Source organism: Leopardus geoffroyi, chromosome A1 (assembly GCF_018350155.1).
Source record: "Leopardus geoffroyi isolate Oge1 chromosome A1, O.geoffroyi_Oge1_pat1.0, whole genome shotgun sequence".
In the NCBI taxonomy this organism is placed as follows: domain Eukaryota; kingdom Metazoa; phylum Chordata; class Mammalia; order Carnivora; family Felidae; genus Leopardus; species Leopardus geoffroyi.
The window spans coordinates 32248776-32261821 of record NC_059326.1 but is presented as its reverse complement, the minus strand read 5'-3'; the positions used below and the strand labels follow the sequence as shown (position 1 = coordinate 32261821).

General features: G+C 34.7%; 1 non-coding gene across 1 annotated transcript; it reads right to left on the bottom strand.

The window, feature by feature from the left end:
• Window positions 1-1348: 1348 nt before the first annotated feature.
• On the bottom strand, window positions 1349-1454 carry LOC123581686. The gene has a single exon (XR_006703934.1). It is a non-coding gene; the product is annotated as a U6 spliceosomal RNA (small nuclear RNA).
• Between the last annotated feature and the right edge of the window lie 11592 nt (window positions 1455-13046).

Below are 13046 nucleotides of genomic sequence, written 5' to 3'. Positions count from 1 at the left end.
AAACTAATAATCTTATAAAATACTTCTTGTAGTGGCTGTACTGATTCTAATTTGCAGAAGTTCTGTGAACTAAAATAGTTATTATTTATGAATTGCCCATCCCTTATGGAACTGAAAGACTGGACCAATCTACTCACTAGCATTTTTACTTATCATGGTTTTGAACAAATGTACACTTTTTAAGCTCCATCTCAATAAGTTCCAAAAAAACCCAAAAACAAAACAAAACAAAACAAAAAAACCAAACATCAAAAAAACAAAAGAAGATAAAGGAAAAAACAATGAAGATAAAAGAAGAAAGCAATGAAATAGAAAATAAAATGCAGTTGAGAACAATGACAATGCTAAAAGGTTAATCAAATTGATGAATGCTTATAAAATCTGATCAAAAACAGAAAGAACCGAAATGATCATCACTGAAGGTTCTAGACATAAAAATAACAAAAGTATTTACAATTTTTGGCAGTGACTTTGGCTATATAGACAAATTCCTGTAGAACTCAAAAAAGAATAGAAAATCTGAATTGTTATATACCTTATAAAAATAGATCTATAATTAAAAAAAAAGGAGAAAACCTTATGTGCAGATGGTTTCCCACGTACTTGTTCTATATTTTTAAGAAAGAAATAACATCATGGGGCGCCTGGGTGGCGCAGTCGGTTAAGCGTCCGACTTCAGCCAGGTCACGATCTCGCGGTCTGTGAGTTCGAGCCCCGCGTCGGGCTCTGGGCTGATGGCTCAGAGCCTGGAGCCTGTTTCCGATTCTGTGTCTCCCTCTCTCTCTGCCCCTCCCCCGTTCATGCTCTGTCTCTCTCTGTCCCAAAAATAAATAAACGTTGAAAAAAAAAATTAAAAAAAAAAAGAAAGAAAGAAAGAAATAACATCAATGTTGCAAAATTTTTCCAGATTTTAGCAAAGAAATAATTAATTTTATGTTGCCAACATGACCTTAATATCAAAAGTTGACAAGCACTTTGCAAAAGTCAGAACATATCTGATGAGTATCTCTCATGCACATGGATGCATAATCTTTAACAAAATATTGGTCAGTCAAATTCAATAATATGTAACAAGAATAACATATGATACAGAATAGCTTATCCCATAAGTAAAAGAGTAACTTATCATTTTAACTATGTTATACAATTTGCAACATTCATAGGACAATAAAGAAAAGTCATATGATCAATAAGAGAGAAAAACTTCACAAATAAGCCAATACCTATTATTGATGGGGGGGGGGAAACCTCATCATAGAAGGGGTCTTCTTTTATCTGATAATCTGAATGGGAAAAAAACAAAAAACATATGTAATATTTAAGTATTGATAGCTTTCTCTCTGAGACCAAAGATAGTCAATATCAACACTTCTATTGTATCATCCTGTCCAGGGGCCATGCTAATCTTCTCTGTATCTTTCCAATGTTGGCATATGTGCTGCCTAAGCCAGCACCACTTCTGTTGTATATCAGAGAGCCTAGAAAATGCAATACAGACAGAAAATGAGAAATAAAGATGAAAGATAAAGATGAAAAATACATACAAAACAATTTATCTTCATTTTCTAGGAGTATTTGTTTAGCATTTGAGGGCTTACATAGACATGTACCTGCACGCTTCTCCAAAATCATTACTTAGGGGCAATTCCATAATGGTGATTTCATCATGAAATTCACAGATATTAATGATTTTTAAAGCTCATTTCATTTTTAAACATATCCATAAATAAGAGAAGCATTTACTGAACTACTTTGAATAATTTTTTGTTAATGTTTTTGACAATTATAAACATTATCAGTGGTTGATTAGTAAATACTTCAATGACAGAGTTTTAACTTCATATGCATACTTTTGTTAACAGACATAAAAAATGCTTGAACATTCTCAGAATGTGTTTATGGACATTTTTTTTTTTGACCTAAAACAGACTTATATATGCTTTAAGAGAAAATACTTATTTATCTTTTTTAAAAAGGTTTCTTTTGCAGAGGAGGTTTAGGGTAAGACAAATCCATGTTTATATTGTGGCCTTTTCAAGTATCTTATTGAAAGTATTCTGGTATACTTTTATAATAGAAAGATAAAAGCACTTCAACATTGTTGTCTTCATGCTTATATATCAATAAAATTATTTAGGATGATTGAGAATGCTTCAACAGTAAAAATGATTTAACAAGATCTTTGAATCTACAACCTAGAAAAACATAGATAATTCTAGTATTTCCAATCTCTAATTTTGTGATATTTGGTTTCACTAAGACTTGGAATTTTAAAAATCATGTCTGGGTGTACTCAAGTCAATGCTGAGTTAATATCTGTGAGAAAATTCAACACTGGAGAAATTTGGACTAAATAATTATTAAGACAACTTTCAATTCTAAGGTTCCTTTATTCTGGTACTGAGTGAACTATTCTGCAACATGTGTGGATTTCTTGACAGTAATAATAGCTCCCACTCAATTAACTGAATCCCTGCGAGGCTGGTTTGACGCAACTGAATGTCATATATCAATCGTGCTGGCCCAGGGATTTCTGCTGCCCAAATAATCAGATAGACTTGGTAATAAACTAATATATCTTTTGCATGTCAATTGGCTATTTCTATGGTCAGAAATACCTAAATATGCAATAAATTGAAAAATTTTATCTTGACATTTGGATATAGCCTACTACAGATGGGATATGACTTCAAATGATAGGAACTAGTGTCATAAAACACAATGTTTAAAATAAAGACTAGCATTTGTCAAGAATGGAAGCTGACCTTTGGAGAAAATTAAAGTTTATGTGCCTAGATCTCACCAGGCTGTCATTAACATAGATTATTTTACTCTGTGCCCAATAAAGAAAATACTTGACTATTTTACCTAGTTATATTATGTTAATAAAATGAATAGTACCTGAATTTGAATAGACCCCTCTTGTGTGTGTGGAGTTTTACTAATTACTAATTTATAGCAAAAGCAACAAGTAGTAAACACAGTTGTGCTCAACCAAGAATATGTTTGTCCTCCAGCAGATATCTGGCAATATCTGAAGCTATTTTTGGTTTTCAACAAAATGTGGGGAGCTACTCCACTAGAAACTAGTGGATGAAGAGCAGGATGCAGCTAAGCACAGAAGTAATCACACACAATAAGCATAATTCTGTCCAAAATGTTAGTGATTCCAAAGTTCAGAATCCCTGAGCTAATGTTTGCGGGACGGGGGGGGGGGGGGGGGGGTTATCATACTGTTTACTGCATGCTTCATTTACAATCTTTTTTAAAAAGATCTTTTGGGGCGCCTGGGTGGCGCAGTCAGTTAAGCGCCCGGCTTCAGCCAGGTCACGATCTCGCGGTCCGTGAGTTCGAGCCCCGCGTCGGGCTCTGGGCTGATGGCTCAGAGCCTGGAGCCTGTTTCTGATTCTGTGTCTCCCTCTCTCTCTGCCCCTCCCCCGTTCATGCTCTGTCTCTGTCCCAAAAATAAATAAAAACGTGGAAAAAAAAAATTAAAAAAAAAAATTAATTAAAAAAAAAAAAAAAAAAGATCTTTTAGGGGCGCCTGGGTGGCTCAGTCAATTAAGCGTCAGATTCTTGATTTCCACTCCGGTCATGATCTCATGGTTGTGAGATCAAGACCCACATCAGGCTCTGCACTGGATGTGGAGTCTGCTTTATATTCTCTCTTTCCCTCTTACTGTTTCCCGCCCCTGCTCGTGTGCATACCTGCTCTCTCTCTCTCTCTCAAAAAAAAAAAAAAAAAAAAAAAAAAAAAACCAAAAAACAAACAAACAAACAAAAAAAACCCAACCTTCATTTAACATTGACAGAATGAGAAGTAAGCATGGGACAGGGTTGAACACAGCTAAAGTATAGCTAATTTTAAAATTTTCGGAACACTATTTTTGTAACACATATGAATAGATAACATACAGGGAACTGTTAGTAGAAATGAGCTTTACACAGAAAGGAGAGAATGGCATGATATAATTTATGTAAGAAGACATTAGTTTCCACAAAAACAAATGGGTAAGCATTTGCTGTGAAGTAAAGGTTCAACTGATAATCTTCCTCTTCTTCCGTTACTTGTATTTGTGTATCAGCATGCTGGGACGCAAATCACAACTGCTCCTGGAGCATGTTAGTCTTCAAGTGGTATCTTTAGGTTTCAGACATTTGGTTTGTTTTTGTTTTTTTAGTTATCAGCATTTAGTTGCTTAAGTACTAGAATAATTAATTGGAAAGCAAGTCTCATTTCCTGAACTCAATATCCCACAGATTTTCTGGTTCAATGTCAAGGAAAGAAGAGCTATTTTTCTGTATCTGTGTTCTTTCCTTCCCATACAAATTAGAAATCAGATGCTTTTAAAACTAAGTATCATTTGAACAATATAAAATCCATACATTCTCCACATGACTCCTTTACCAGGAGAATATTCTGAAACAAGTATAATATGATACAAATTCCCCATGGTTCTTCAATAATTTTTTAAGTGCCATCAAATATCAAATAAAGTGATGGAAAACTGAAAAAGTTCAAACAAACTTTAACTTTCTAAAAGAAATTATAGTAGCTTTTGTTAAAAAACAAAATTGGTCTGCTCAATCTGCCAAAATGAAATATCACAGGCTGGATAAAAAACCAGAAAATTTTTTTCCCCAGTTCTGGTGGTTGGAAGTTTAAGATCAAAGCACCAGCAACGCTGGTGTCTGGTCAGATCTCATCTTGGATTACAGATGGCCTCCTTATGTCCTCCCATGGCCTTTTCTCTTTATATGCCTGGAAGAGAGGGAACTCTTTGAAGTCTCTGCTTCTTCTTCCAAGGATCCTAATTTTAACAGATTAGGGTCCCATCATTATCACCTCATTTAACCTTAACTACCTACTTGAGGACCCTATATCTAAATACAGTCACATTGGCCATTAGTTTCAACATATGAATTTGGGAAGGACAAATTTCAGTCTGCAAAAGCTATATTTTTCTGTTTTCTCAGATTATGGTAATCCATAAAATAACAATAATATACATAAAAGTGCCATTTATCTGTTAAAAAGATGATAATCCTATTGGTTAGCAGATACTGTGTTGGTCTGTCAGGGTAGGGGACAAGACAGAAACATTCACTGACATCCTGCAACTAATAGCTTAATGGAGAATATTTTGGAACAAGGCTAATGATACCATGAAATGTGTGTTTATTCCTATAGATTTGGAGATATCATGGTGGGAAGAAGCAATGTGCTTACATTTTGGCCTATGTTTATATTTTTAAATACAAGGTAAGGTTATGAGAATGAAAAGAGGCAGGATTTCTGGTAGGTAAGGACCTGGAGGATAGTAGAGAGTACTGGAAAACAATAGTTTCCTTAAGAGGGCAAAAATTAAAAATATACAGTAATACTGTGAATCATTGTTGAAAATCCAGTTAAATATTGTGACCATATTAAAATGATCATAAATTTACACTCTGCCTCTGTTTTATCATACGAAAGGACAGAGAAAATAGACAAAACTAAATCAATAGCAATAGTGATGATGTTAGCTGAAAGTATTAAACACTTGCTGTGATAAACACCTTCACTGGATTATTTCATCCTTTTTATAGTAATTCTGTGAAGTATCTACTATTAGTTTTCTCATGTGGTGTTTGAGTAAATTTAGGCTTACAAAGATTTAAATAAATCTGCAAATAATGATTAGTATAAGAAAAGTGCACGTAGTTTGACTTCTTCAAATACAAGATTCTTAGATCCTTCACTGTTTCTTCCAGGGTCAGAACTTTGGCAGGTGCATGTGATATGACATCAGGGATACAATAAAATTAAATCATCCACAGGAGTAATTGAAAACATAAATCATGAAATGTTTGCTAAATGGGACTGGGACTAAACACTAAATAAAGACTTAGACAGGAGGATGTCAATGGTCTTCAGCGTAATAATGAAGAAGAAAAACCTGCATTTGGAGTACTTGAGTACAGAGGAAAAAAGGTGGCTGCATAGTTTGATGTTTAAATTATTTATTATGTTTGGTGACACTGTTTCTGAAGAAAACATGTTTTCTGAAGAAAAACATAACTGTGATTGCAGAAATGAGTTAATGAGAGCAAGGGAGGAGAAAGTCATTAAAAAATATGAATATGAAAATCCTAGCTGTCAAAACCCCAGAAGCCAGGGGATTCAAGGGGTTATCAATGAGTATCCAATATACCAAAAATGTCAGAATCTGATGTGTCAGCCATACCCAAGTCATCAATGAATTAAAGGATGGGGGTTGATTAATCTAATATTGATGATAAGATGCTAAAAATACTTTTTTTTATATCCTAGGCGTATGAGAAGTAATATGGAAGCAGTAGTGAGTGTCGAAGATAACATCTTCACTCTTGCCCTGAATTATGAAGGGTTTGAATAAATCAATATTTTTCCTGGATGATTACAGAAGAAACAATATTCTCTGGGAATGGCCAGATCTCATTTGAAGCAATACTGTGAAGGAAGCATTCAGAGAATGGGTTGGCTGACTTTAGAATAGGCATTTCAAGAGATTAGTTGAAAGCAGGAGAAAGAAACTAGTCATGAAATGTAGATTGAAAGAAAGGAAGTTCAAACAGAGAGCAAGGGTCTAACAATTTAGCACATCATATATTACAGAATCAATTGGCATGCTAACTGGACAGCAACAAACAGCAGCAAATAGTAGCGTTAGGTATGGTGAAGTTAAACTTAATAGCCTCTCAAAAGGTGCTTTACAGATTGTAGCTGTGATTCTGAAATGAGATCTCGTAGAAGATGATATAGGCTTGGGAGGTTGTGTGTGTTAATTTTCTTCACAGCCTGCTAGTATTAGCAGATATAGTAAGGATAGCACTGCCAGAAAGCAACAAGAAAGCAAGGAGGAGTCATATTACCCTTCAAACTGAGTTTTGGAGCGGAGGCTGGTGTCAGCAGAGGTCAAAAAGACACACGTCTGGTTCAAGATTTTAATCTCTCAGTGCCCTCTTGAGTGGTAGGAAGTATTCCACTTAATAACTTCATATTCATTGCAGGACAGTCTCAGGTCTTGATTCCTTTCTCTTCTTCTGCATTGGATTGTTCTGCTTTGGTATTTATGAAATACATATTTTGTGGAATTGACTACATTTACTTTTGAAATGCTATACTGAATAATGTCCCAACAGTTATCTTCCTTCCCAAGTAGAAATCTCACAGGAATTTTATTCTTGTGCCTTATTTTCTTCAGAGAGATCCTATTTTGATTTTCATTCTCTCATATATCAGAAAAAAAACCCTAGACTAGTGGCTTTCCCTATATTTCTAGATCCAATCTATAAGGAAGTGTGTGTGTGTGTGTGTGTGTGTGTATACACACACACACACACATATATATATATATATATATATATTAATAGTAGTTGGAATTATACCACTTCCTACATTTTTATAAATGTATAACCACATGAAGGTATAAAATTACATATATTTTCAAATATTTAATATATGTAATTGCACTTGATATTCATATTAACTGTTAATGATTATTCACCTGTTTATATATTCACAAATATTTGTTGAATGTTATGTGTTTGGAATTTTATTGGTTTCTGAAGTTTGGATAAATACTAGAGTACCACTATTCTGAAGGAGGCAGCTATGTACATGTACAATGTAATCAGTGTAATAAGAAAATCATGCACAAGGTGCTCAATACTAACACACAAAAGAAAGAGTGATAGTCTGTGTATCTGATAGTCTGTAGTGCATTTTGGCAATATTTTTTAGAAAGAATTGACATTAAAGTGAGGTTATGAAATCTGAATAAGCTCTCACCAAATATGCCACAAAGAGGTAATAGCCAAAAGGGTCGAACACTTGGTAAGGCACAGATCTGTAAAGTTGCAAGGAATCGTAGTCAGCTTTGTGCTGCTGGGGAATGGTTGTATTATTTTCAAAGAACATATGTGCCCTGCTAATGAATTGAGGTTTGTTCTTGAAGCAATTGGAAGTTTCTTAAACCTAGTAATCAGTTCTGAAGTGCAAAGATTTAAGAGTGGGAGAAGAAACCAGGCTTGTGAGTAATTGTATTTTGTTTCCCTTTTTCCCCACAATCTTTGGACAAAAGCTTGGTCTTCTGAATGAATTATAAAGATGCTGCAGATAATTAATTCAAATATCCATTGTAAGCTATAGACTTTTTGTAAATTCTTTGCTTGATTTTTTTTCATGTTGTTTCCTTCAATTCCTGTAGGTAGGCAGGCAGGCAGGTAGATAGATAATAGATAGATATACAGATATAATTAATATCAATAATACAACATCAATATTATATGTAGATGGAGAAGTCTTCTTTTTTTACGTTTATTTATTTATTTTGAGAGAGTGCACGAGGTGGGGGAGCAGAGAGAGAGGGAGAGAGAGGGAATCCCAAGCAGGCCCTGCACTATCTGTGCAGAGCCCTATGCAGGGTTTGAACTCATGAACCCATGAGATCATGATCTGAGCGGAAACCAAGAGTCAGATGCTTAACTGACTAGCCACCCAGGCATTCTATAGACAGAGAAGGCTTCTGTATGTCATTAATGATTAATAAGTCCCTCAATTTGACTAAATTTCAGATAAATCTCTGCCAGACATAGGCATTTCACCACTCCTTTCTCAGAGCATTAAAGTTAGAAAGCTTGCAATTGTAAATTATTTTTCTGCCCCTTTGAAATATAAATCTTTTATAACCTAGGACAATCTTTCTTAAGAACCTGGGAGCTGTTCTTTTGAAATGTCATCATCACGGAAGAGAGGGTCCCAATCTCCCAGTCTCTGTGGGAAGATAGGAGCCAAACTTCGATAAGCACCAGTTAGCAAACACAGACTCTTTTGTCACATGAACCAACCTCCCCACACCAAATCCCTCCATACTTTCCTATCAACTCAACCCAGTGCTCACAAACTTTCCTGCCTTTTAGGAGAGTAGAGTTCAGTATCTTTCCCCTACTTCAATACTCTTGAATAGTTTTCCTTATCTATTTAACTCCGTCCAATGCAATTGCTCTTGGACATCATGAGGCCCTGAATTAAAAGCCAGCTGAAATTCAGTCCAGCTGAAAACCTTTTTTTTTTTTTTTTAATTTTTTTTTCAACGTTTATTTATTTTTGGGACAGAGAGAGACAGAGCGTGAACGGGGGAGGGGCAGAGAGAGAGGGAGACACAGAATCAGAAACAGGCTCCAGGCTCTGAGCCATCAGCCCAGAGCCTGACGCGGGGCTCGAACTCCCGGACCGCGAGATCGTGACCTGGCTGAAGTCGGACGCTTAATCGACTGTGCCACCCAGGCGCCCCTGAAAACCTTTTTATATGCAATGCATATAGATTTCAAAAAATGGGACAAGCGTTTTTTTTCTTGAATTTTAATAGTTGGTCATGGTGCAATTTTTCATGATTTATCTGTCTCCACATAGATTTTATTGGTTAAATTATAGTAGCTATATCAAGAGTACTCTACAGATTACATTTATAATAGTTAAGCATTATTATATAAAGTTCCTTGATAACTGGAAAGATGACTTCGATTTCTTCCTATCCATTATCACACCTGAAAATAATGTTAAAACAAGCATGCATTTAATAAATGTTTTGCATGATAGGGAAATTCTGATAACAGCTGACTCATGGATGGGGAAAATCATTGGAATAGAAAACAGGTGCAGGGACACTGTAAATACAATTATGGAGATTATTTCATCTGATTATAATCATGATGGCTAATGTTTAGTTATATCCATATAATTTCAGTAAATGGAGTTGATCACCATATGGCAGAATTTGACTTACTGACTATGAAACTAACACACACACACACACACACATACACACAGAGAAACATTCCTGTGATCATGATGCTTTTGCTTAACATACAGATGTACCCTTCTAAAAGATGTGTATCTATATTTTCGCTATGTAAATATAGCTCAATATACATGAAAATTTGAAATTGCAAAGTAGTTTAAGTGATTACTTCTATAGAATTCAAATATATTCTTATCTTCACACATTACAAAATGATTTACCATTAAGTACATCCAAATAAAGGCATACACTATTACATTTAATTGTTTTAAATTGTTTTATGGGTCATTAATGATTTGTCCAATGGGAATGAGGATCAAAATGAACAAAGATAAAACTTATCCATTATATAGTGTTTCACTTATAAAGATTTTATTTACATAAAATTTACTTAAAAGAAATTCATATGCAGATACATATTTTTAAAAACATAAAATATATATGGTGTATTCCTCTAAAAGAGTTTTTAAGGACTCATATTGGGATTATTTAAAATCAAAAAGAAAGGAAATTATTTGCACAAATTATCTTTCAACTATTTAGTACCCTGGAGCAGTCATCTGTTACACAGAATACTACATCTGAAAAATTTGGTTTCCTACCCAAAGACATGAGTTTAGTTTCTTAAGAATATAAATATTTTCTATAAGAAAACCAGAATAAATTATTTCCATTTTTTCTTAAGACTACATTCACTATCTACCCATTACATGAAGTAAAATATATCTGCATATTCCCAAATTGATATTTATATAAGTGAGACACAAATTTAATCAAAGATTTTGAAATAATAAAATTTACTTTAAAAAGATTACTTCATAAATATTTTGATGACTTTAATATTATATTCATTCACAAATTAACTTTTTGGTATAAACTGTTACATTAAATTGCTTATTTTTATTCATAGATTTTACTAAAGAAGAATTATTCTTTAATATTTATAAGGAAATATTTTGAAGAAAATTTTTTCTTGCATCTTAATGAGCAATCCCAGCAATTAGATGAAGACTATATTTAATGTTACAGATGACAAAATGTAAGTGAAGAAACACTGAACCCACAGAACACTGTGTTCGGATACTCTCTTCTACTCAATCCTAGATGTAGGTCAGTTCTCCCTCACACCTTGATATGATAGACTCAGCATTTGGAGCTTAAGACAAATAAGGCAAACAGGAAAGCTCAGTTGACATGAGTTTCTATGTCAAGGGAGTAAATTTCTTACAACATGCTCCACAGCCAGTCTCACCTCTGAATATCCTATCCCAAAAGCCAGGTTTTAAGAAAGTGGTAAGCATATTTGTTTGCTATTATTTAAGTATAAACAGCTATTAAGAGAAAACTCAGTGGGGCAGATGATAGAACCTACATGCTTTTGAGTTCCAGGTTCATTCAGGCTTGTCCTCAATCCCAAAGCCCTGGAATACCTTGCTCTGTGATATTGAGTCCTGGCTGAAAAGATCTGGATCCAGCAAGTATATACAGGCAATGAGACCAATCTGGCTAGTCCTTGCTGACACTTCTAAATAGAGATGGCTTCCTGGCCAAGAAAAAGTAAAGCAAACATTTTCTTATTTCTTATTAGGAAACAATAGCCAACAAGAACATGTTAACACTCAATTTCTCAATGAACTAGACGTTTGGGCTCTTCCAATATGGAATGTAAACAAATGTAAACATGAGGAAATAGGGAATTTCTATGGGAAAACACACACACACACACACACACACACATACACACACGTGTGTGTGTATGTGTGTATGTTGCTCTCTCTCAATATATATATTGAGAGAGAGTGTGTGTGTGTTATATCCAAGGCACACAGGTGGCTCCAGAAGACCTTAAGTTTATGCTCTTAGGGTCATCTCTGTCCATCACCTACCCATAAATAATGGACCACCATATCAGGTATTACCCCATCCTCCCAGGTGAAGGAAAGGATTTAAACTGAATGCTCTTGGTGGGATTTTATCCTGGCACCAGCTAATTAACAATCAGAGGTCAGGGAGTGTTATGAGGCTAACTGACCCAGATGCCTCTTTATGTCTGACTAGACTGCAGTTTGTAAATTAGGTAGGAGTTACTACAAGTACCCTCCTCCAGGACTACCAACTCAGGCCACACAGTCTTAAATTCCACATACAACTTCAAAGTGGTTCTCAGAAAGAGAGAGTCAAGATATATTTAAACTAAAGTAAAAATTTTAATGTTTAAGTTGGCTACTATTAGCCTAGTATTTCCTCCGTAGCTCCTCTGGTTAGGGATAATTATTCCTATTTTACGGAGATGAAAATGGGCTCAGATTGTTGAGAGGTACATTTCAGGCCACAAAACTAGTCCATGGTAGACCACAAAAGCAAGGAGGGATCGATTGGCTTCCAATGGTTGTACAACACATTCATTCACTCTCTGAAGCACAAAGGCATCATATGAAGACACAGGGAATCTGTCTGGAAGGAACTCAACATGAAGGGTGAGGATAGAATCTGGAATAGACCTTTAGTCTCAGTACAAGCATTATTTTGATTTAATTTCTGATCCCTACATCCTCAGGGCATTTGGAAGGCAAGAAAGGCAAAAGCACAAAACACTTTCATGTCTTTGAATCCAAATCACTACAGTTTGTTCCTCTTTTTCTTCTCCTCTGCCTTTTCCCCCATATATTACCACAAATGCCTTGGGTTTTATTTAAGAAATCTGAAAAAGCTAAATAGGGATGCTCTCAAACTTGCATTTAGACCTGCTCATGATCCTTGTGTCATGGTAATTTTCACTTAAGGCAAGACACATTTGTAGCAAGACACATTTAAGAAAAAGATATTTATTATATTTAATTCTCAATGACTATGTAAAGATTAAAAAACTTCAGAGAATGCAACTGACATAATCCTCACCACCACTAAGCGGTAAATTTGTACCTAAACTCAAATTCATTAAGTTGAAACCAGTTTGCTTTTCATTAAAAAATAGCTAATGCAAAACAGTTCTCTTAGCATGGAGATAAGAGGCTCTGGATACAGCTCAAAAGAGGTATTTAGATAAATACATAAAAATTTGATACAATTAATTCCTAATGGCCAATAATTTTTAATGAACTAAATTGTGTAATATGCCATATTTATGCAAAAAAGCATAAAGCAGTGTCTTAAGGAAAAATACACAATTTCAGAAAATTCATTGTTAAGTATGAAAAGTAGGGTCTAACTCAAATTGAAAAT